The sequence below is a fragment of the Bubalus kerabau genome, chromosome 1 (genome assembly GCF_029407905.1).
Source record: "Bubalus kerabau isolate K-KA32 ecotype Philippines breed swamp buffalo chromosome 1, PCC_UOA_SB_1v2, whole genome shotgun sequence".
Classification (NCBI taxonomy): Eukaryota; Metazoa; Chordata; class Mammalia; order Artiodactyla; family Bovidae; genus Bubalus; species Bubalus kerabau.
The window spans coordinates 49,244,063-49,269,938 of NC_073624.1; positions in this window are offsets into that span (position 1 = coordinate 49,244,063).

Here is a 25,876-nt window from a genome sequence, read left to right on the forward strand (position 1 = left end):
TTGGAATCTCATCCTTCAAGTGCAATTAGGGAGAATTTGAGGTTGTGTCCCAGTCTTTGAGTTAGACCAGGATCAATAAAATGTTGACTTGGAAAGGGGATGAAGATTGAGTTGCCCTCCAACCACTTATATATATGGAGCTCCTACTATGTATAAGACAGTTAACATAAATTTATTCTTGACATAAAGTGAAAGTGAAAGTCACTCAGTCATGTCTGACTCTTTGCAACCCATGGACTATACAGTCCAGGGAATTCTCCACATGAGGAGGTACTTATTATTATAATGACAAAAATGGATTTCAAAGAGCATAAGCAAAAGGTACAGACTGATAGGCAGTGTCAGAACCAAGGTCTGCCATTAGGTCATTAATTTATCCATCTAATAAATAAATAATGATTGACTGCCTAATGTAAATTCCATCTCTGGTTACAACAGTCAGAAAAATGAGGTCACAAAACATAGTATTTGGTTGTCACAACTGAGAGGGGTGGTACTGGCATTCAGAGAGTACTGGCCAGGAATACCGCTAAACATCCCACAGTGTATAGGACAGTCTTTGATCCTTGACAAAGAATTATCCAACCCCAGATGTCAGTAGTAGGGCTTCCCTCGTGGTTCAGTCAGCAAAGAATCTGCTGGCACTGTGGGAGACTGCCTGCAATGCAGGAAAACTGGTTTCGATCCCTGGGTTGGGAAGATCTCCTGGAGAAGGAAATGGCAATCCACTCCAGTATTCCTGCCTGGGAAATCCTGTGGGCAGAGGAAACTGGCAGGCCACAGTCCATGGAGTCACAAGAGTTAGATAAGACTTAGCCACTAAACCAGCCCCCCCACCACCATCGCCAACGTCAGTAGGACGGAAAATCCTGATACACACACAGACACATACGCACATACACTTCATCACCACTGTCACCAACCCTCTCAACTTACCGTTTCTTCATAAATACTTCAGAGATGATGAATATCAACTCTAAATTCAGAAAACCCAACTTTACTGAAACCATCCAGATTATGGAACTGTATAGACACGTTATGCTTGAAAAATAAATTAGGAGTAGATTAAAAACTGGAATCTATAAGATTAAATCTGTGTTATTAACTTAACCAATTAGAGGTACTCTAAGCATGTCTCCTGTCTTTAATAATTATATTAAAAAGTTAAAGACGACAATTATTACAAGAAATGAGTAAGTAAGTGGTAATGTCCTTAGGATTCTCTGAGGTGTTTTGGTTTGAAATTTAGAACTTTTTTCTACAGAAATCCAAGAAGATATTAAGACATTCTAGTTAATAGAAGTACGAAGCAAAATTATTTTTTTTTAACTTTTTATTTTATATGGTGTGTGTGTGTGTTCTCAGTTGTGTCCGACTCTTTGCTACCTCTTGGACTGTAGCCCTCTAGGCTCCTCTGTCCATGGAATTTCCCGGGCAAGAATACTTGAGTGGGGTGCCATTTCCTTTCCAGGGGCTCTTCGCCACCCAAGGATCCAACCCTCTTGGCAGGCAGATTCTTTACCACTAGTGCCACCAACCTAGACAGCATATTAAAAAGCAGAGACATTACTTTACCAACAAAGGTCCGTCTAGTCAAAGCTATGGTTTTTCCAGTTGTCATGTATGGATGTGAGAGTTGGACTAAATAGAAAGCTGAGAGCCAAAGAGTTGATGCTTTCAAACTGTGGTGCTGGAGAAGACTCTTGAGAGTCCCTTGGACTGCAAGGCTATCCAACCAGTCAATCCTAAAGGAAACTAGTCCTGAATATTCATTGGAAGGAATGATGCTGCAGCTGAAACTCCAATACTTTACCCACCTGATGTGAAGACCTGACTCATTGGAAAGGACCGTGATGCTGGGAAAGATTGAAGGTGGGAGGAGAAGGGGACGACAGAGGATGAGATGGTTGGGTGGCATCACCAATGCAATGGACATGAGTTTGAGTAGGCTCTGGGAGTGGTGATGGACAGGGAAGCCTGGCACGCTGCAGTCCATGGGGTTGCAAAGAGTTGGACGTGACTGAGCGACTGAATTGAACTGAGCATCACCTAGTTCCAGGTGGACAGCAAAGGGACTCAGCCATACATCTACATGTATTCATTCTCCCCCAAATTCACCTCAAAATTATTTTGTTTATTTTATAATAACAATCAGAAGAATAGTAACAACTCAATCTGACTTCCATATCCTAAAAATTGAGGTGATCTCTTAAGAGAAAGAAAATATCAAGATTGCTTAAATAATTTTGGAAAAAACATAAAATACTTCACAATTAAAAACTGAGGGTACAAAAATCTAAGGGTAGACACTAATGAATTTGTCTTAGTGGGATCTTCAAAAATCATTCCCAAACCCTTAATAGCCTACCCCTATGCCCAATTCACTCTACAGGAACTGGTAACACCAAGGAATTTTTAAAAATATATTTAAAGAATAAAGAACGGGCTTCCCTGGTTGCTCAGACAGTAAAGAATCTGTCTGCAGTGCAGGAGACCCAAGTCCAATCTTGGTCAGGAAGATCCCCTGGAGAAGGGAATAGCTATCCACTCCAATGTTCTTGCCTGGAGAATTCCATTGACAGAGGAGTCTGGCAGGCTACAGTCCGTGGGGTTGCAAAGAGTCACGACTGAAACGACTGACATTTTCACTTTTCAAAGAAGGAATAGCAGGCAAAAGTCCTTGAATTTCTATTTCAATGACTTGAGCAATAGCACAGAATAGTGGCAAAGGGTATGAGTCTTGGACTTGTACAGCCCAGAATCAAATTTGGCTCAGTCATTTATTTGTTATTTTTATTTATGTATTTGTTATATTTGGCTATGCCAGGTCTTAGTTATAGGACATGAGATCTTTGATCTTTGCTATGGCAGGCAGGATCTTTAGTTGCAGCATGCAAACTCTTGACAGTAAGTAACTCACTAGCTTGTCTGTGCTTCCTTGTCCATTTCTGTATGTTGTGTAGAAATAGAACCCAAATTATACTTTTAAGTAGTCAATATAAATAAAGCATTTCGAACTATGATTATCTAATTCTAGATGCTACACAAATATTAGGTGATATCAGATTAATGTTGTTGCCATTGTGGCAGATGTCATCATTATCTTTGGTAAACTGATGAGTGGTTCTAGAGTTGGAATCGTAGTAGAGAAGAAGGAGGCAAAGCCAAGGATCAGGACCGTGTAGACTGCAGACATGGCTGAATTTGCCACATCAGTTGGACCCATTCACCATCACAAATTAGTGGTCACTCTATTAGTGGTCAACTCTATTTTTTTCCCAAGCTCCCAAGCCTTGAGGAAGCCATACCATCTTCGTCTCTCACTTGCCTCTTAGTGGGTTCATGTGTGTGTGTGTGTGTGTGTATGCACATGCACTGAGTCGCTTATTGTGTCTGACTCTTTTCAACCCTATGGACTATAGCCTGCCAGGCTCTTCTGTCCAAGGGATCCTCCAAGCAAGAATACTAGAGTGGGTTGTCATGCCCTTCTCCAGTCTCTTATGTCTCCAGCATTGGCAGGCCGGTTCTTTACCACTAGCACCACCTGGGAAATCCCTGCCTCTTAGTAAGACTCTGCCACACACAATCTGTGCAGCAGTTGAAGGCTCCTTTTAAAAAAGAAGTTAGACCATGCCACTCCCTGGCTCAATACCTTACAATGATTACTCATTTCTTCACAGTGACAGACAAGGTCCTTATGATGACCCTTTAGGCTTTCCATGGTCCAGTTCTTCTTACCTCTTTGTCCTCCTGGTATTCTCCCTTCCCTGGTTCCACTCCAGCCCCTCAGGCTCCTTATTGCTTTTCAAACATACCCAATGTGCTCTTGCCACAGACCCTTTGCATTATCTATTCTCTCTGCCTAGGATGTTCTTCCCACATTTACCCACTGAACTAACTCTTTATCTACTTCACATCTTTGCTCAAATATCCTTTTTCAATGCAACCTACACCAGCCACACTATTTAATGAAACTACCTGCCTCCTCAACTTCAACCCCTTGGCTAACTTGGTCCTTCTTTCCCTGCCATACAATTACCATCATGACCCTTTCTTGGACCAACCCATAGCATCCTAACAGGATCCCTATCACTATACTTGCCACCCTGTCTAATACTCACAGAAGCCAGGGTGTGCAGGACTCATTGCATTTCAATATACTGCATAATTCACTTAATTGTTATGCGTACCATTTATTTCCTATCTGACCTTGCTAGAATGTAAGATCCAGGAGGGCAGAGATCTTTGTTTCATTCAGTGATATCTTACAAGCACCTTGTACAATGTTTGGCACACAGGAGAAACTAAAAACCTGAACCATGAATGAATCTCTTTCATTCTTATCCAGAACATGATAGCCAGACTCCTCAGGCAATGAGAGCCCTGGGGACATTCATTCATTCATTCATTCAATCATCCACTCACCCTACTAAGATATATTCAGTGTGTCTATTTGGCTTTCTGCCTTTGGCGAGGTATTATCAAAACAATGATGTTTTACCTCTGTCTCTTCTCAACCCCCACCCATTCATTTTATACTCCATCCCCACTTAGTTCATTAATTTTCCCCAAGCAAACAATGTTCTTTCAAACTCTGAGTTCACTAACCCTGTGATTTCCTCTGCACAACGAATAATAATGAATAATAGCTAAAATTTATTGAGGGCTCTGGTCCAGTGCTTTAAATGCATTTATTTATTTAGGCTTCATATCAATACAGTGATTTGGGCACTTTTAATATCCCTATGTCGACAATGGAAGAAAGCCAAGGCCCAGGAGGGTGAATTAAATTATCTAATGTCATGTAGCTGGTGAGCAATTCAAACATAGGACATTTGATTCCAAAATATCTCTTCTTTTAACCACTATACAACAGAGGAAGCCCCTTTTCTGTTTTTTATATGCCCTGAATCTTGTCTTTGCCTAAATTAGAGGTCATGAACTTAAAAGCATTCAGGAATCAAGCAGGAACAAAAATATATGAAGGCATTAGATAAAATTATGGGAGCAGTGGGCTTGTAATAAATTAGCAACTTGTCTAGTTTTCTTATAAACGCTGGTATGCATTGACCAAAGCGTGTTTCTGCTGGATGCAGTCCATAGGTTTGAGAATCAGCCACATTGCTTTGGCCACATCTCAGAGATCAGTGTTGGTTATTACTCCTTCGTTGGTGTCTTTGTGTACTTAGTACTTCATCTATGACAGCATAGAATAAGTTGTTAACACACAACTGATTGAATGCAGATACATATAATATGGGTGGAGTTCAAGGTATCCTGGTACATTCCTGAACACGTTTAATCTGGCAAGGAGACAGACCTACACTAATGGTATCCAACGTGGAGACAGACCTACACTAATGCTGCTCACCATTACAACTGCAGGGATAGAAGCTTGTCCAGGATCAAGTAGGGGACTGAGGGAGAAAGGGGTGGAAATGCTCAGTAAAGGCGTCAAGGAGGAGCTTGCCTCTGAAGTTGAAAGAGGGAAGCAACTGGAGGGGAAAAAAGTGGTTGAGGGAGGGTTTTCTTACTACAGAAGGCATTTGAGTATATTACTCATCGGAAAGGAAGCAGCCTAGAGACAGTCTGGAGGTACAGGGTCTGAGCTGAGATGGAAAGGCATGAGATCAACAGCATAGGTCAAGGGTGTCCACACAGAAAAGATACCATGGCCTCTGAGCCTGGGAGAAAGGAGATGTAAATGCGAATTGAAGTTACATTTTCAGTACCCTACTAGGAAGTGTGGGAAGGTCTCATCTGATATCATCAATTTTCTTTAGGAAGTAGCAAAGAAGGACCTCCAGTCAGAGGGCCATTTTCATAATCACATGGCCCATGTTCCAGAGAACATGCTTTTTTTGCTTCTGGGATTGTCTCTGTGTGTCCTTGTACTTTCTCAGGCAGCTGGGGGGTTTTTGTTGCCATAACAACTGGATGTGGTATTTTAGCCTAGTTCTTAAAGAGTGTGTGTGTGTGTGTGTGTGCTTGCTATGCACAGACAGACTTGCATATTGTAGAAAGCATGATGTGAATATGGGCTGAAGTGTCTGAGTGTTAGACTAGGTGTTTCTTGTGATTATGCATGTGGATAATAAGTTGGCAAGAGTGTGAATCGTTGTTGTGTGTCGGTGTGTGGTGATGGAGAGGCAGCAACTGAGTGTCTCTCTCTCTTTTTTTAAATTTAATTTTATTTTTTAACTTTACAATATTGTATTGGTTTTGCCATATATCAACATGAATCCGCCACAGGTAGGTATACACGTGTTCTCCATCCTGAACCCTAGGTATGAGTGTGTTAGGGTATAGGGCTTCCCTGGTGGCTCAGATGGTAAAGCGTCTGTCTGCAATGCAGGAGACCCGGGTTCTATCCCTGGGTTGGGAAGATCTCCTGGAGAAGGAAATGGAAGCCCACTCCATAATTCTTACCTGGAAAATCCCGTGGATGGGGGAGCCTGGTAGGCTACTGTCCATGGGGTTGCAAATATCAGCATGATGGTGTGAACACAAGGGAAAGGTTGGTGTCTGGGCATGTGTGTGTGATATGTAGGTTTTTGTGAGGGAGAATCCACAAGCATGTGAGTTTTGAGTGTGTATGTTCAAGTTAGTAGGTACGTGTCTGTGTATATATACCTTGTCATTGTTGTTGTTTAGTCACTAAATCCTATCTAACTGTTTTGCAACACCATGGACTGTAGTCTGCCAGGCTCCTCTGTCTAGGGGATTTCCCAGGCAAGAATACTGGAGTGGGTGGCTGTTTCCCTGTCCAGAGAATCTTAGTGACCTAGGGATCGAGCTTGCATCTCCTACATTGGCAGACAGATTCTTTACCACTGAACCACCACGAAGGTCCCATGTATATATTTGAGTGATGGCAAATGTATGTGAATGTGCATATGGGTGCATGACAGTGTGTATATGAATCTGAGTGTGTGCATACAGGTAGAAACCAGAAACTACTGTATGACCTTAAAGTCCTTATGAAGACTTATTAAAATTTTCCACATGCTCCTTTGCATTTTCCATACAGATTTCAAATTTCATTTTGACCATCTTCTTTCATGTTGACAGACACCAAGAAATGATGTTAGATTTCACCTGGTGTTAGGGGGAGTCAGATGCAGAGGACTTTGTGGACACCCTGCAGGTGTGTAAGAGTGATAAAGAGCAAATGTACATCAGAGGGTATGTGAGACTTGTGGTGGTGTGTATGTTTGAGTTTACATATGTCGTATGTGAGGGTCGGTTTTGCTTTGAGAGAAAAAAACAGAGCCCAGCTCTCTTTAGATAAGTATTTTTTAGAGCAAATTCTCTGTGTCAAGCTTTGTTCCAGGTGCTGGGAAACAACAGAAAACAGAAAATCATGTTCCAGCTCTCCGAAAGCTTACATCCTAGTGAGGTGTGATAGACCATAAAGGAATAAGCTGATACATAACATGTGGTGCGGGGAGGAGTATTAAGAAGGAAAACAGAGCAGATAAGCAAAAGGAGAGTGATGAAAGGCACTCTTTTATATCAGATGGTCCTGGAAGCCCTCTCTGGGGAGGTCATCTCTGAGCAGAGGCTGGTTTTGGGTAATGGAGCAAATGATGAAGTAGCTGGGGAAATTGTTCCTGACACAGGAAGAGCAGGAGCACCAAGGTGGGGGGCGGGTGCAGGTGGGGTGTTGAGAAGAGCAAGGAGGCCAATGTGGCTGGAGCAGGGAATTCTATGACGATGTAAAATCTTCCTCAATCCTCACATACTAAAGTTATCATGTGAAAGTGAAAGTCGCTTAGTCGTGTCTGACTCTTTGCAACCCCATGGGTATAGTCCATGGAATTCTCCAGGCCAGAATACTGGAGTGGGTAGCCTTTCCCTTCTCCAGGGGATCTTCCCAACCCAGGGATTGAATCCAGGTCTCCCGCATTGCAGGCAGATTCTTTACCAGCTGAGCCACAAGGGAAGTCCAAGAATACTGCAGTGGGTTAGCCTATCCCTTCTCCAGTGGATCTTCCAGACCCAGGAATCAAACCAGGATCTCCTGCCTTGCAGGCGGATTCTTTACCAACTGAGCTATCAAGTTATCATAAGTTAGTAAATTTGAGGATTTGAGGTCGGTCTTTGACCAGGGAAAGGGTGTACAAAGAAAGTCGGCAAAGAAAGTAGGAAGATCTTGATCATCACAAAGGATAACAGAACTGGAGCAGGGATAAAATCTGGGGGACCTAAGGAAAACACGGATGTCCCCAAAGTGTTGATGTATGGCAAAACCAATACAATATTGTAAAGTAATTAACCTCCAATTAAAATAAATAAATTTATATTAAAAATAAATAAATAAATATAAAGCAGATGCTTGGGGGGAAAAAAAAACTGCTTGGGTGAGAACACCAAACACAAGACAGGGCTGGAAGATCTGACCTCCAAACCAGTCTGTGTCACTTGAGTATTGCATGATCTTGAGCATATCATTTGTCCTCTTCACCTCTTTAAAAAGTAAATGGTAATCCTTTATCAAAGGGTTGTTCTGAGAACTGAATATTGTTTAATCCTCACTCAACAAATATTCTTTAAAAAAAATTTTTTTTTAAATTTATTTGACTTGAGCTTCCCAGGTGGCGCCAGTGGTAGAGAATGCACTTGCCAATGCAGGAGACAAAAGAGACACGGGTTTCATCTCTGGGTTGGGAAGATCCCCTGGAGGAGGGCATGGCAACCCACTAAAGTATTCTTGCCTGGGAAATCCCATGGACAGAGAAACCTGGCAGGCTACAGTTCTTGGGGCCTCAAAGAGTTGGACATGACTGAAGCAACTGAGCATGCAAGCAAGATGAAGGTTAATTCTTTCTCACATAAAGGTTGAACTCGAATAACTTTTCCACAAAGGCGGCAAGAGGCCAGGCTGCTTCTCTCTCTCTCTCTGTGCCTCAGTTTCCTCATTTGTAAACTACCAAAAATAGTACTATCCAACTGGTAAGAATTAATTATACAGACAAGCCTGTATCTGTATCTAGCTTAGACTATGGTCACTTCACAGCAAGCACTATAAAAATATTTGCTATTATTGTACTGGTGAACCCTATATTTTCATAGACTCTGCTTAACATGTATGTAACTTCTTCCAAGGCAATGATAATTATGTGCAGGTGGTATATGAGACATAGTGTACTGGCTATATGGGCTTCCCAGGTGGTGCTATTGGTAAAGAAACTGCCTGCCAGTGCAGGAAATGTAAGAGACATGGGTTCGATCCCTGGGTTGGGAAGATCCCCTGGAGGAGGGCATGGAAATACACTCCAGAAATCTTGCCTGGAGAAGCCCATGGACAGAGGAGCCTGGTGGACTATAGTCCATAGGGTTGCACAGTCGGACACAACTGAAGTGACTTAGCACACACACAACATACTAGTCATATACAAGCTTTTTTTCTAATATATTCTAGTCAATACTAAAACAAACCCACAAGTTTAAACATGTGACATCTGCAGTCATCTTATACATTATTGGTGCACCTGCCCCCCACTTCAGGAAGTAACACCTGACCTGCAATGAGAAGACTCAGACTCCAGTTATTTGCGGTTTGACCCTGGGCTGTCATTTCTCTCTTCTAACACTCAGTGTCCTCCTGTATTAAACACGGAGAGAGTAAAGTCCATTTCAGGGGCTGATTGAGAAGACTAGGTGATAAAGCACCAAAACTCCAAGCCTGGTGTGGAATTGGTGTGTAGCAAAGTCCATCTGAATCTGAAACACCCCAAAGACAGATTTTGCTTTTGTTCCCCTCTGAGAAGAGTGGACTGTGGGGACAGTCTTCCTTTAAAGGCTTTTGGAGAGGAAGTAGCAGCTTTAGAAGTCAATGGCCCATGACTGTCTTCTTTGCTGGATAGAGAAGTCTCTTCTTTGAAGAGTGAGGTACTGAATCTGCCATGTAATTGTCCATTTCTTACAGTTCTTGCTAAAAGGAGGGCATACAGAGGTCAAGAGCAAGGTGACCTCCAAAGCTAAGATGGTTCCTTGGAAAGACAGCTCCCTTCTGCTTGCCTCCCCCACCTCCATTTTTTTTTCCCTTTCCATCTGTTCTTCCAACAGTTTCTGGGAATAAAATTTTCTTAGAATTGGGGAAGGAGCTCTGTTAGGGAGATGCAGCTCCTTATCCTAACAAGGTCACTACTGTCTCCACCTCCACCATTTCCTTCTTGTCTCTCCCCAGCTCTTCCAGATCTCTGGCTCATCACATGTCTCCTACTTTCTCTCTTCTTTGTTTTTAACACTCTCATCCTCATCTCTGGGGTTTACTTTCCAAGATTAAAAGGAAACATGTGCCATCTGAAGACATGATGTGACTTTAGGGTCTCCTCTTTCTTTTCAAGGAATTGATCTCCACTCTTCTGATCTTCCATCCATGATGGCAACTTCAGATTCCAGGGGTGGGACGTTTTAGATTCTATTCAGTGCACTAGTTACATGACTTTGGACAAGTCAAGCTATCATACCTTCAAGAGGCCAGTTTTCCTCTTCTGTAAATCCTCTCCTCTAGGGGAAATAAAATCAGGAGATATTTTTATGGGACCTAGTACAATTCCTGGAATGGAACAACTGTTCAATCAATGTTACTTTTTTCTTCTTTGCTTTCTTTTGGTTTTCTTCACTCCACTTCTAACTCTCCCATTACAGCAAAGGCTGGAGAGCTTATCCACAAAGAGTTGATGAAACTCACAGCTGAGGCTCACAAAGGAGATGAATTTATTTACTGCTGATATTGATGAATATGACATTAGGTTACTGAGTACCTACCTTGTATCAGATCATTTTTTATACCTTCCTATGTGTTAATTCACTTAAAATCTTTCTAGGACCCTTAAGAAATCAGTATGCTTGTTGATTGCATTCCTTGCCTGAAGTCACTGATAAAAAACTAGCACAACTTGAATCTGTGTCCATCTTTTGTGATTAAGGTGAATACACTTTCCACACTTTTATGCTGGTATGAGATGATGCATCATTCAGGCCTACCGAGGAACACAGAAAATATTTCAGATACAAAGCAAAGGATATTTAATTATACAGCTGATAGAAGAGCTGAAAAACCCTACAGGGTTCCAACAGTTTAAAAAAAAACAAAAACCACACAACTACAGGCAACTCTCAGGTTCCAGCAGTAAACTGGTTCTGCTGCAATCCCCTCTAGGGCTTTAATGTCAAGGAGAAATGATGGAGTGAACAGAACCCAGAAGTGGAAGCCCTCCAGCAGGAGGACCTGAATCCCAGAAGAGATAAAAGCTGGAGATGCTCCCAGAAGTCCAGAGAAAGGGGAAAAGAAATAGCCAAGTTGTCTCCTTGCCAGTCTTCTGCCAGTGCCCCCCATTGCCTGAAACCAGTTGGCGATTAAAGTGCAAAGGATTCTGGGGAGTGTAGTTCTCTGGGGTGGGGGGGTCAGGGAGCACACTGGGAGAGGACCTGGGAGTGAGCTTTTGAGAACCAACAAGCAAAAGGGCCACCAGGGTAGCAATGATGGAACAGAAAGAGAGCTTAAAAGAGGAACTGGTTAACCCTTTACACATGCATTTAAAGACAGAAACAAAGGAAAGTTGTTTGATGGAGGAAGAGGCGCTCACTTCCATTCGAGGTGATTTTGTGCCTGATTGGTTTGACTGAGAGCCTAAGATATTTCTTTTTCCAGGGAGGTAGAGAAAAAGCACACTTTAGGGGAGGAAAACAACGCAAGAGAAATTACTGTAATAGGAAGACAACTGTACCTGCTGATAAATTGGGCACAAGCACTTGAAGAAAGGTTTGTTATGGATACTAATGACCTGCTGCAGGATTTGGGGGAAGGAGAGTTGATCAGAGCTGGGAAGAAGGCCATTTTCAGGACAGTGGTAGGTGGTGGCATGGGCTGAATCCCCTTATGTTCACTGTAGCTTATAGAGGAAAATGCTTGGAAAACCGTAGGAAGACCATCCCAGGTTGCAATACCTCCTGAGAGGGTGCTGCAGAGACCCTGATCCTCTTCCCTGTAGGAACAACCAATCTGAAACCAGGAGTGCTCCTGCACTACCCACCCACTGAGGGTAACAGCCAGAGGCAGGTTTAATTCTGTGTTAGAGCTGAAATATATTTGGAGCTAACAGCACAATGAGTAGAGATATCTACTGCACTTTGCCCCATTTCCTTTAGTATCTATCTATTTGTCCCTCTGGATTGGACATCTATATTCTGCGGCTAACTTGTATTCTGGTTTCCTACTGGGTTTAGGCAATGGGAGGCACCAGCTGGAGTCTGAGAAAGGAGGAGCAAGACACACAAGCCCTTGTTCCCTGCTCCCTCCTTGGCAGCTTCAGGTGGAGGCTATAGTATGTTCAGCCTAAGGCAACACCTTCCTATGGTTGCTAGTCTCTGGCTGCTTCATTGGCCCTTACTGGTCTTCTCAACTCCACCCCAAACTCTGTAAACAATCCTTTCTGTTAAACTTTCTCAGCAACCCTTTGAATGTACTCTTTGTTTGCTGCCTGGACGATGACTGATCCAGCATCCGTAGGTTACATACATCGTCACGGAATCTCTATCAACAGATCACAGAAAACCTAGATGGTGAGAAGGACCTTGGACACCACTGGGTCTGACTTCCTCATTTTGCAGTTGAAGAATCTGAAGCTCATCATAGTTAAGTTATGGCTGGATGAGAAACGACTCTTATCATAGAATATTTTCTATAACATTACACCATTTTTTTGCCTTAAGTAAAAATATTTTTTTCTGTATCAATTACCTCTTGTAAAACTAAAACTGTGTCATCACAGCAGAACTGCCTTAATAACATGGAGATTCAATCAGCTGCTATTAAATATAACACACACAGAAGAAAATAGTAATTTGTATTATGCCACATCAGATTGTTTGAGCTGAAGTTTGTTGTGTTTGTAGAATCAAGAGTTTCTTTCCCCAATCCTATGCCTGTCTAGTCAACATTTCTTCTTTTAAATTTCTAGCTGAAATATAAAAGGGTATCTGCACTATAAACTGTAACCATTCACCTGAGACATAAGATGACAGGATGGTGATCATATTCAGCACCAGCCAACAATCAGCACCCTGGTTCATTTTTTTTTATTATTATTAATTTGTATTGGAATATAGTTGCTTTACAATATTGTTTTATATACACTACTGATACTATGTATAAAATAGATAACTAATGAAAGTCTATTGGGTTATTCAGTGCTCTCTGGCGATCTAAATGGGAAGGAAATCCAAAAGAAAGGGAGGGGATATATACAAATATAGCTGATCCACTCAGCTATACAACAGCCCTGGTGAAGAGAATTTGAGATTTTTCTCCAATCTTGTCAAACAAAATGAACATGTCTGATGGTCTGCCCCATTTCTAGGAGCCTCCTAACTTGCTCTCACATCCAGGGGTGGTGGGCTTCCCAGGTGGCCCAGCGGTAAAGAATCTGCCTGCCAATGCGGAGATGCAAGGGATGCAGGTTTGATCCCTGGGTTGGGAATATCCCTTGGAGAATGAAATGGCAACCCACTCCAGTATTCTTGCTTGGGAAATCCCATGGACAGATGAGCCTGGCAAGGGAGGCGGCGGGGGGCGGTGCACCATCCATGGGGTCATAAAGAGTCAGACACAACTGAGCACATGCACACACACACACACACACACACACACCAGGGGTGGTTCTCAGCTATTAAGTTGTATAATGATGCTGTGTCTCTGACCACAGATGATTAGACCAAGAAATGGGAGGTATTTAACTCAAGTCAGCCAACTAGCTTCTCTTTCCCAGGGATCTGGAAATAGGAGAGGATGACTTCTGAAGAGAGAGAAGTAAACAGAGAGACAGAGGGTACAGAATCATGTAGCCAGAAATCTCCAGAACTTGGCTGGTGATTATCCACCAAGTGGACTGGAGAACAGAAAAATCAGACCCACCAAGCCAGAGTGGTGATATGGCTTCTGGTACCAACAGCTCCCACCAAGACTTGGCCATCTTCCTGGCCTGAGATCATGTCCTCCCATATTAAAATGCTTTCTACTTTTATTTTGCTTAATGTGTATGCTGGTTCCTGCTGTTTAAAAAATGCCTCGACTGCTCACACTCCCTAAAAGAGTTCCAGTCAACTGTGAAAAAACAGAACTTCCTTGAAGAACAAATTCAGAAGTTCTGGGCTGAAAATGGATTCAGAATCTGCCCCATGGGTCATGACACCTCCAATGTGCTAGGTGTCCTTAGGTCTGATCTGCAGGAGTTGGCTCAGAAAACCTCCTTGGCACTCAGGAAAAAGGAAGAGCTTACTAGAAAAAAGAAAAGTACATTTTACCTCAAGGGTATAGATCCAGAGAGGTTAAGTAACCACCTATGCAGGGGTTACTTCCCACAAATTCAATTATTCAATTCCAAGGGAACTTATCTTTACCTCTCCTTATCCCTTGCAGATGAGAAATGGGAATGAACAAGGTTAAGAAATAGGAATAAAGTTAAAGTAACAGTTGAGTGCTTGAGGTGAAACTTGAAGGTGGGATGCTTTACACACAAGATATGATTCCTCCTGCCCTGAGGATCTGATTTGATTATTCCCAGTTTTCAGCTTCACCCACTCTCTTGGGCTGGCATCAGCTTGTCATCCACACCTTCCAGAGTTTCTTCCAGGTGCAGAGTCCTGAGAACTCGGCCAGTCCAGTGGTTCTCCAGCTTTGCTGTGGTCAGGACCTCCTGTGGGGTGGGATGGGGGAGGTTATGAAAACACAGTTTATTGGGCTTCATCACCAGAGAAGGCAATGGCACCCCACTCTAGTACTCTTGCCTGGAAAATCCCATGGACGGAGGAGCCTGGTGGGCTGCAGTCCATGGGGTCACGAAGAGTTGGACACGACTGAGCAACCTCACTTTCACTTTTCACTTTCATGCATTGGAGAAGGAAATGGCAACCCACTCCAGTGTTCTTGCCTGGAGAATCCCAGGGACGGGGAAGCCTGGTGGGCTGCCGTCTACAGGGTCGCACAGAGTCAGACACGACTGAATTGACTTAGCAGCAGCAGCACCAGAGCATCCAATTTACCAGGTCTGGGGTGGGACGGAGGTTTGCATTTCTAATAAGTTCCCAGGTGATGCTGATGCTGCTGGTCTGGGGACCACAGTTTAAGAGCCTGATCCACCTCTTTTATTTGACAGGTGAAGATGCTTGGGTTCATAAGGTGCAAGCAACCGTCCCTGGGTCACACAGTGAGTAATGTAACCTTTCATCTTAGACTTGCAGCTCCTCATACCTGTCTTTAAATCTGCTTTAACCTGCTCACATACATTTCAGGGTGGACATGAAGGTAAAACAAAAATAGTAGGTAATTTTTCAGTTCCTTTGAGAAAGAATGGTTCAGGATGCCATTTAGGCATAAAGTAAAAGTTAGAAGTTTGGACTATGTACTTCTTCTCTGTTCCATGATTTTCTTTCCTGGAAATGAAAGTACTGGGCTATGTAAGGACTCTTGTATCTCTCAGTTGTGTCACAAGATACTCTTCCCTGAAGTCAAGTCCTCATGTAAATTAGGAAACTTGCTACTTACTAATCATAAGTGATTTTGCCAATTTATTCATCTCTATGACCTCCTCCTCCTTCAATGTGTCCTATGCACACACTGCTACACTCAGTGTCGCCAACCCTGCAGCAGGGCACCGTTGATCCACGCCTCTGCCAGAGACTCCTGGACACTCACGGACAAGTGTGGGTCAGCCTCTTGTGTGGTCACTGCTCCTTTCTCCTGGGTCCTGGTGTGCACAAGGCTCTTTTTGTGCCCTTCCAGAATCTGTTTCCCCAGTCCTGTGTAAGTAAGTTCTGGTGGCTGTATGGTTGGTTAATGGTGACCTCCTCCAAGAGGGTTTATGCCATACCCAGGTCTGCTGGTCCCCTGCCCCTGTGGCAGTCCACTGCTGACCCGTACCTCCTCAGGAGACACCCGAACACAGTTCTGTCTCAGTCTCTGTGGGGTCTCTGGGTCCTGGCACGCACAAGGAATGTTTGAGCTCTCTGAGCGTCTCTGGCGGGTATGGGGTTTGATTCTAAATGCGATTTCCACTGATGTATAGAACAGTCTTATGGACTCTGTGGGAGAGGGAGAGGGTGGGAAGATTTGGGAGAATGGCATTGAAACATGTAAAATATCATGTATGAAACGAGTTGCCAGTCCAGGTTTGATGCACGATACTGGATGCTTGGGGCTGGTGCACTGGGACTACCCAGAGGGATGGTATGGGGAGGGAGGAGGGAGGAGGGTTCAGGATGGGGAACACATGTATACCTGTGGCAGATTCATTTTGATATTTGGCAAATCTAATACAGTTATGTAAAGTTTAAAAATAAAATTAAATTAAAAAAATAATAAATAAATGCGATTTCCCCCATCTTATCATTTTGCTGGGGCTTCTCCTTTGCCCTTGGATGTGAATATCTCCTCAAAGTCACTCCAGCACCACCCCAGCCACCGCTCCAGCACCTAACATCTTGCTGGGGCTTCTCTGTAAATCTTTAACCCTAAGTTATGGTTGTTCCAGTAGTCATGTATGGATGTGAGAGTAGGACTATAAAGAAAGCTGAACGCCAAAGAACTGATGCTTTTGAACTGTGGTGTTGGAGAAGACTCTTGAGAGTCCCTTCGACTGCAAGGAAATCCAACCAGTCCATCCTAAAGGAAATCAGTCCTGAATATTCATTGGAAGGACTGACACCGAAGTTGAAACTCCAATACTTTGACCACCTGATGTGAAAAATTGATTAATTTGAAAAGATCCTGATGCTGGGAAAGACTGAAGGAGGGAGGAGGAGATTACAGAGGATGAGATGGTTGGATGGCATCACTGACTCAATGGATATGAGTTTGAGTAAACTCCAGGAGTTGGTGATGCACAGGGAGGCCTGGTGTGCTGCAGTCCATGGGGTCACAAAGAGCAGGACACGACTGAACAACTGAACTGATGACCTTCTCCATCTACTTGTGAGAAAGGAGTAATTATAACTCCCTCATAGAGTGGTAGAGAACATAAAATGTTGCTAAGCAGAGTATCCAACAGAGTCCCTGGAAGGGAGGAGGTTCCCAAGAAATGTTAGTGCTTCTCTCAACTCTCTTTCAAAAACAGAATAAAACAGCTATAGATTGCTATGTGAATAACAGATCAGTGTAAGAATAGAGTGTCAGACCTTAGAGATTGTCTAGTTCAGTCTAAACATTTTGTAGATGGAGAGACAGAAACATGAGTAATGAAACCTGGGTAGAACAGAGAATGTTTCAAGGATGAGGGTGTACAATCTCCTCTATAGTTTTTTCTTCCTAGAATAGAGTGTATTTACACATGCAATGGCCCTGTCTGAAAGCTAAAATTTTGATCAAATAATTTCCTGTTGCCATTACACAATATATTAAAAAACGCATTTTAAACAGAAAAAAATGGAAGAAGATAACTTATATATGGGGCATCTTTTATGTGTTGAGCATTATATTAGACCCTTTGCTTGTTTGATCTCAATGACATTGACACCGTGGGGAGTATATTACTTCTCTGACATGCAAATATAAGAGGAAAACGAGGTCTAGGGAGATAGCTTAGCGAGTCCAAGGGCACAAGATAGTCAGTGGTAGAGGCTGGCTTTGAACCAGGTCTGTCTGGTTCACAGCTCCTGCTTTTGCATGTTTACCACTTTCTCTCACTCTTAAATGAGGATAAAGACTTCATACTTTTGATGTACAAATGCTGTCATTGTGTGTATACAGTGATGCCCTGGATATACCAAAGACCACTTGACCATCTGGCACCGAAACAAGGGTGCCATTTGCATGTAAATTCCACATTTGTTAGGATCATTGGGCACCAAGGTCAGGTCTCCTTTAGGGCCCTGAGAATGGGCAATTTTGTTAACAAATGAAATGGAGATGTATCAGGACCCTTGACATCCATCCATTGCCATTACCTGTACCCTAGCTGTTGCACTCCATTTGGCTGTGTACACAGAGGGGACTTCAGAGCAGCAGATCAACAGTGGCTTGCCTGAACTGAGCGCTGAGCAGAAAAGTCAATTACACAGAAGAAGCCGACACTTGGGAATATCTCCTTTTCGTGGGTTATCAGACCTTGACATAACTAGAGGGAATTGTAATCAAGTTGAAGAGCTGTTACACTAAAAAAAAAAAAAAAAAAAAAGGAATAGGTTTGTTAAATTCATTCCATTTTATCCCCGAGGGGTAGAAATAGGACTATGAGATGGAGGTTACTGGAAGTCAGACTTGGTTTGATACACAAAGGAACTTTTTATTCATCACAAGTGTGGAAAGATGGAAAGAGGGGCTTTGTGAGATAAAGAGATCCTTGTCACGGGAGGTGTATACGTACAGCTCGCATCAGTGTTTTTTGAAGATGTTGAAGATAACATTCAAGTAACAGATAAGTGGTTGTAACATTAGGAATTCTTTCTCTTACAAATGGGACAAAGTTCTGATATCATTATTGCCAAGAAAGTTGGGAATACCTAAATCCTAGCCTCATCCCAGTGACCTCTTCCCTGTGCAGTTCTTAAGGAAACTGTACTTACAAGGAGCAGTGGAAAAATGAGAAACAAAATGAATACTTTATGATTGATTGGGCCAGTCTGTGCCCCCAAGAGAAAAATCCTCCTATTGCTAGGTTGTAGGAAAAGCCTCACCTATACATCCCGTAGAATTTCCATCTCAAACTGTTGAGTGTGTCTGTTTCCTTGACTGTGGTGATGGTATGACAGGTGTTTGCATATGTCTAACCTATCAGACTGCAGACATTAAACATGTGCAGTTCCTTGCATTTCAATTATAAATCTATTCTCTATGTTTCTTTTTTTAAAAAATGTTTTCCTGTATTTTCCATTTTTCTACACTGGATATGACTCTAAAATTTCTTTTATCATCTAAACTACTTTTTTGAACTTCAGACTCAGTATCCAACTGCATCCTTGACATTTGTACTTGGATGTTTAATGAGTAACTTATTAAACTTAGCATGTCCCAAACCTGGTCCTCCCACAGTCATATTCATCTTGGAAAAGACTAACTCTGTCTCTCCACTTGATCAGGTCAAATCCTTGAGGACATTCTTCACTCATTTCTTTTCTTTTCATCTGCAGCTCAGGTCCAATCCATAGCAAATCTGTTGCCTCTGTCTTCAGAGTGGAAGCTGGATTAGACCATGTGGTAGATGATGGAATTATTTTCCAACTATCCTGACTTCTTTCCTTGTGATGCTCCTACCTGTGGGCAGAAGGAGTTTTCATCTTTGCATTGCTGAACTCAGGAGGAATTCTGTGACTTCATTTGGCGAATGTCTCTTTTACACCTGCCACTGTTCCAGATGGAAACCAACTTGCTAGCCTGGGTCTTGAAGTGAAAATGACATGAATCAGAACCACAGACATTCCATGAAGCACAAGTAGTTCAACAAGAAATAAATCTTTATTGTTCTATGCCACTGAGATATCAGATAACTTTTGTTATCACAGCATTATACAGACTATTCTGATGGTCACAAGTCACTTTGGTCATCTCTACTATGACCATAGTAATCCAAGTTTCCTCATCTTCAGAAGCAAGCTTGCAATAATTCCCTGTTTCTTCTTTGTCCTCTTATGGTTTATTCTCAACACAGCAGCTAGACAGATCCTTTAAAAACACACTGAACCATGTCACCCTTCCACTTAAAAACTTCCAACTCCTTTTCTTCTTAAAATAAAGTATGACAGCCTTGTGCACTTGTTTCCAAAGCCTTATGTGACCTTGCAGGGCCATTTATGTCACTCTGTATTCAAAACCACTATCTTTCAGATCTCATAAACTACTCCTCTCCTCTACTCTCTGGACTTCAATCAACTAACCTCCTTGCTGTTCCTCAGAGATGCTAAATACCACCAGGCCTCTTAGCCTTTGTGCTTGCTGTTCCCACTGCATAGTTGCTCTTCCCTCAGATATCCCATGGCTCCTCCCTCACTTCCTTCTGGTCTGCACAGTTTTCTATGTCCACAATTTATCTTCAAGCACTCCTTCTCCTTCTACCATTCTTTATTTCTCTTCATATGTATATTATCACCCAGAATAATATATATTTTATTTTTAATTTACATTTTAAATATTATAACTATATATTTTCTTTTCATTCCTTAAAAAGTTTTTTATTGTGGTAAAAGTCACAATATAAAACATACCACTTTAAGCTTTCATGGTGCAGTCACTGTCCACAGTGATTTTGGAGCCCAAGAAAATAAGATCTGTTGCTGCTTCCACTTTTTACCCTTCTGAAATTTGCCGTGAAGTGATGGGACTGGATGCCATGACCTTAGCTTTTTTAATGTTTAAAAGATGCTTGCTCTTTGGAAGAAAAGCTATGACAAACTTAGACAGTGTATTAAAAAGCAGAGACATCACTTTGTTGTCAAAGGTCCATATAGTCAAAGCATGGTTTTTCCAAAAGTCATGCACAATGTGAGAGGCGGACCATAAAGAAGGCTGAGTGCTGAAGAACTGATGCTTTCAAACTGTGGTGCTGGAGAAGACTCTTGAGAGTTCCTCGGAATGCAAAGAAATCAAATCACTCAATCCTAAAGGAAATCAACCCTGAATGTTCATTAGAATGACTGATGCTGAAGTCAAAGCTCCAATACTTTGGCCACCTGATGCCAAGAGCCAGCCCACTGGAAAAGACCTTGATGCTGGGAAAGATTGAAAGCAAAAGGAGAAGGGGGTGGCAGAGGATGAGATGGTTAGATAGCATCACCGACTCAATGGACATGAGCAAACTCTGGGAGATAGTAAAGGACAGGGAAGTCTGGCATGCTGTAGTGCATGGGGTCACAAAGTCAGACATGACTTAGCAAATGAACAACAATAACGTTTTAACTTTATTTAACTGTATAGTTCTGTGGCACTAAGTACATTCACATTGTTGTGCAACTCTCACCATCATCCATCTCCTGAATTTTTCACCTCCCTAAACTGAAACTGTGTCCCCACTAAATGCTAATTCCCCATTTCCCCTCTCGACTCCCATCCCACCCCATACTGCCTGGCTCCTGGCACCAAACAAGGTACTTTCTGACTCTATGATTTTGACCACTTGCAGAGATGTGGATGGACCTAGAGACTGTCATATGCAGTGAAGTAAGTCAGAAAGAGAAAAAAAAGTATCATATATTAACATACATATGTAGAAATCTAGAAAAAATAGTACAGATGAACACATTTACAAAGCAGAAGTAGAGACACAAACATAGAGAACAAATGTATGGACATCAAGTGGCGGAAAGAGGAGGGTGGGGTGAATTGGAAGATTGGGTTGACATATATATATATATATATATATATATATATATATTCACTTTATATTTGTCATCCATCTCCTCCTCCTAAAATGTAAGCCTCATGAAGGCAGAAATTTTATTTTGTTACTTGCTATTTTTCCCAGTATTTGACTTGTATCCAGCACATGGATCAATAAATATCTATTGAGTCAATGAATAAGTGAACTTTTTATTAGCATAAAAAAAGTAATGGGTAGTGAAGAAAGTATGTTTCTTTAAAAAAGCAACTTATCCGTGGAGGAGACAGTAAGTCACATACTAACATGTCACAAATTTCAAGACTATATTAATGAATGCCATGATTTGAGTGGCATCCCTGATAAATTACGCTTTTCACTTTGAATTCAATTAGCACCTATGTAGTTGGCGCAAATTTACTTCTCACTTAAAAATAAAATTCCTTAAAAATTGTGTTTTGCTGATAACAGCAATAAAAAGTCAAGTAAGAAGAAGCTGAAGTAAAATGTTACCATACTTTATATTTTGGTAGAACATTGCATTCTTACTTGCTCAGTCGTGTCTGACTCTTTGCGACCCCACCAAATGTAGCCCGCCAGGCTCCTCTGTCCATGAGATTCTCCAGGCAAGAATACTGGAGTGGATTGCCATTCCCTTCTCCAGGGGATCTTCCTGAACCAGGGGTCGAACCCAGGTCTCCTGCATTGTAGGCAGATTCTTTACCATCTGAGCCACCAGGGAAGCCGAGGTAGAACATTATAGTGTTCAAAGGTCTTTTGCTTTCTTTGTCTTGAGGGGCTTTGTTTATTCCCGTTTTAGGGTTAGGGAAACACAGGCTCATAAAGGTGAAGTGACTTGCCCAAAGTCATAACAGAAGAGAAGTGGCAACACCAGAATTCTAACAGAGGCCTCCTGACATAGGGCCAGTGATCTGTTTTCACCCTCCAAGCTACATCACTCTGCATAATGTACTGTATGAAATGTAATCCCCATCAGAGAAAATCCTTTGCAAATGGTAAAGTCTACAGCACATGCTATTATTGTTATTATTTTTATTACCACAACTACCACCATTCACATGGCTTATTTTGAAAACTGTGACCTCACTGAAAGGGTTTGAACAAAAGCATCTCCTGGGGTCTTTTTCAGCATCAGTAGTCAATGATTTATTTTTCTTTAAGATCCTCTGGCATTACTAAATGGGCCCGGGCAAGTTCTTCCAGAAAGATCAAAGAAAAGGCTGTCGGGGAGGAGAGACAAACATGAAAAAGTTCAGCACCTCAAAAAAAGTAATTATTTCAGAGCAGAAGCCAGCCAACAAAAACACCACGCTTGAGGGTTGCAAATGAAAGTCTCTTTTCAACCATAGCTTTAATGGAAACCACTAATGAAACAGAACACCTGGTAAGGAATAAATAACTTCAAAGGGGGTTGGGACTGGGGCAGATTATGGAGTCTGATCTAAGACAGCCAAACAGGACATGGGAGGTTGGTTTTATTTTGCTGGAAGGCACGAGCATGGAGCATGTTCATGACATTTCATTTGTTTCAACAAATACTTATTGAATGCCTACTAAGTGCAAGGCTTCATTGTAGAAATAATTCACTTTCTAGTTGTGATCAAAATAGAAGGCTAACAGGAAACAAGGTAAAGATTCTGTGATCTCTCATTGATTCAAATATTCAGCTTCTCCCTTAAATATTAATACTGAAGACTTGGAAGAAGGTGTCTAGGTAGCTAGGTGCCTGGGTAAACTGGAAAGGAAGTATTTTCAAAAGAGTTGATCCTAATTCTCTAAGGACAATATGGAAACAATTATTACATAATGAGAAAATGTATCTGACCCCAAGTTGAGACACCATGAAAAATATCACTTTTTTAGGTGACAAGCTGAACTATAAATCTTGAAGGAAGAATGGGAATTTTCCAAATGTGACTGAGGTACCCATTCCCTTCTGTACTAGTCAGGGTTCTCTAGAGACACAGAACCAATACAGTGTGTGTATGTATGTGGATCGATTGATAGATGGATGAATAGATGGGTCATTAAATAGATAGAGAATACAGACAGATAGGTCAGATATGTCTATCAAGAGATCAATGTGTTTTAAGGAACTGGCTCACATGATTGTGGAAGCAGCAAGTCCAAAATATGCAAGGAGGCTGGCAGGAAGAGTTTATGTTGCAGTTTGAGTCCAAACACAGAGTGTAGGGAGAATTCCCTCTTCCTTGTGGAGGTAAACCCTTTTCCTCTTAAATTGATTGATTGATCTATACATCAGTGATTGAGTTTCACTCCCATTACAGAAAGTAAACTTCTTTACACAGAGTTTACTAATTTATATGTTAATCTCATTAAAAAATACTTTCAGGGCAAAATCAAGACTAATGTTTGACCAAAAACCTAGACGCAGCAGTGTGGCCATGTTGACATATGAAATTAACCATCACTCCCTCTGTTCTCTGTGTACTAGGAGACACAGAGCATATTGGCTAGCCATAGTCTCACTCAATGGCACCCCACTCCAGAACTCTTGCCTAGAAAATCCCATGGACGGAGGAGCCTGGTGGGCTGCAGTCCATGGGGTCACGAAGAGTTGGACATGACTGAGCGACTTCCCTTTCACTTTTCACTTTCATGCATTGGAGAAGGAAATGGCAACCCACTCCAGTGTTCTTGCCTGGAGAATCCCAGGGACAGGGGAGTCTGGTGGGCTGCCATCTATGGGGCCACACAGAGTTGGACATGACTGAAGTGACTTAGCAGCAGCAGCAGTCTCACTCTCAGAGAAAATCATGGCACATCAAAGTGATATCTCAGTGGGTCACTGGATCATACCTTCCATGTTCATGGGGCATCTGCTTTGCATGGTCTACCGCTGCTGGAAACAGGAAACAGCAGTCCACACACATAATGAGGCTATAACTTGTACCGACACTGGAGGGACCTTAGGATTCCCAGTCCTCTTATTCTTTTAGAGTTTGGGCACATATTTTGGTTTAATCTCCAAATAACATTTATTGTTGAAAGTATCATCATCATTTTCCTATGGCCTATATTCGGCAAATTATAAATGTAATTAATAGGAAAAATATGATTTTTAGCATTTTAGTGTATTACTCATAGTGCCTAAAACAAGACTGAACACATAGGACAGATGCTAAATAAAATACTAAATAACTGTACTCTGATGCATTAGGGTATTTCTATCAAATCAGTTCATCAAACTGTTAGAATCTAAGTGTATTCATGCTGAATTGATGAATCATTTAACCCCATTCATGTGCTGTATAGATACAGAATACCCAACATTTGCTATTTCCTTAACAAACCAAACTAAAAATACCTTAACACAACATTCAAATACTCTCCCAGTCTGGACCCTCACTTTTCCAGACATGTATTTTATCAGGTTTGCATATTTTCCTAATACAGCATGTATTTTCACAACTTTGAACTTCTGCTTATATCTTTCCCTCTTTTTACAATGGCCATTTCTCATTTTCCTCAGTCTGTAAGTGTGTGTTAAATCGCTCAGTCATGTCCAGCTTTTAGCGACCTCATGGACTGTACCCACCAGGCTTCTCTGTCCATGGGATTTCCCAGGCAAGAATACTGGAGTGAGTAGCCATTCCCTTCTCCAAGGGATCTTCCCAGCCCAGGGATTGAACCTGGGTCTCCTGAATTTGCAGGCTAACTCTTTACCATCTGAGCCACCAGGGAAGTCCCTTTCTCAGTCTAGATAACTCTTATTTATCCTTTGAAATTCAGTTGAAAAATCAATCCCACTCTTGGGCATATATCCAGAAAAAGCCATAATTCAAGAAGATATGTGCACCTCCAATGTTCATTGCAGCACTATTTACAAGTCAGGACATGGAAGCAACCTAAGGTCCATTGACAGGAATGGATAAAGAAGATGTGATATATATACACAATGGAATACTGCTCAGCCATAAAAAGAATGAAATAATGCCATTTGAAGCAACATGGATAGATCTAGGGATTATCATACTAAATGAAGTCAGACAGAAAGACAAATAGATAATATCACTTATAGGTGAAACCTAAAAAATGCTTTGAATGAACTTATTTACAAAACAGAAATATAGTCACAGATATTAAAAACAAACTTATGGTTGCCAGGGGACAAAGGGGAGTGCTAAACTGGGAGATTGGGATTGACATATACACTATATACACCACAAATATATACTACTATATATAAAATAGCTAACTAATAAGGACCTATTGTACAGCACTGGGACCGCTAAGAGTCAGATACGACTGAGCGACTTCACTTTCACTTTTCACTTTCATGCATTGGAGGAGGAAATGGCAACCCACTCCAGTGTTCTTGCCTGGAGAATCCCGTGGACAGAGGAGCCTGGTGGGCTGCCGTCTGTGGGGTGGCACAGAGTCCGACAGGACTGAAGCGACTTAGCAGCAGCAGCAGCAGCAGTACAGCACTGGGAACTCTACTCAATACTCTGTAATGGCTTACTTCACTCTGTATAATAGGCTCCAGTTTCATCCACCTCATTAGAACTGATTCAAATGTA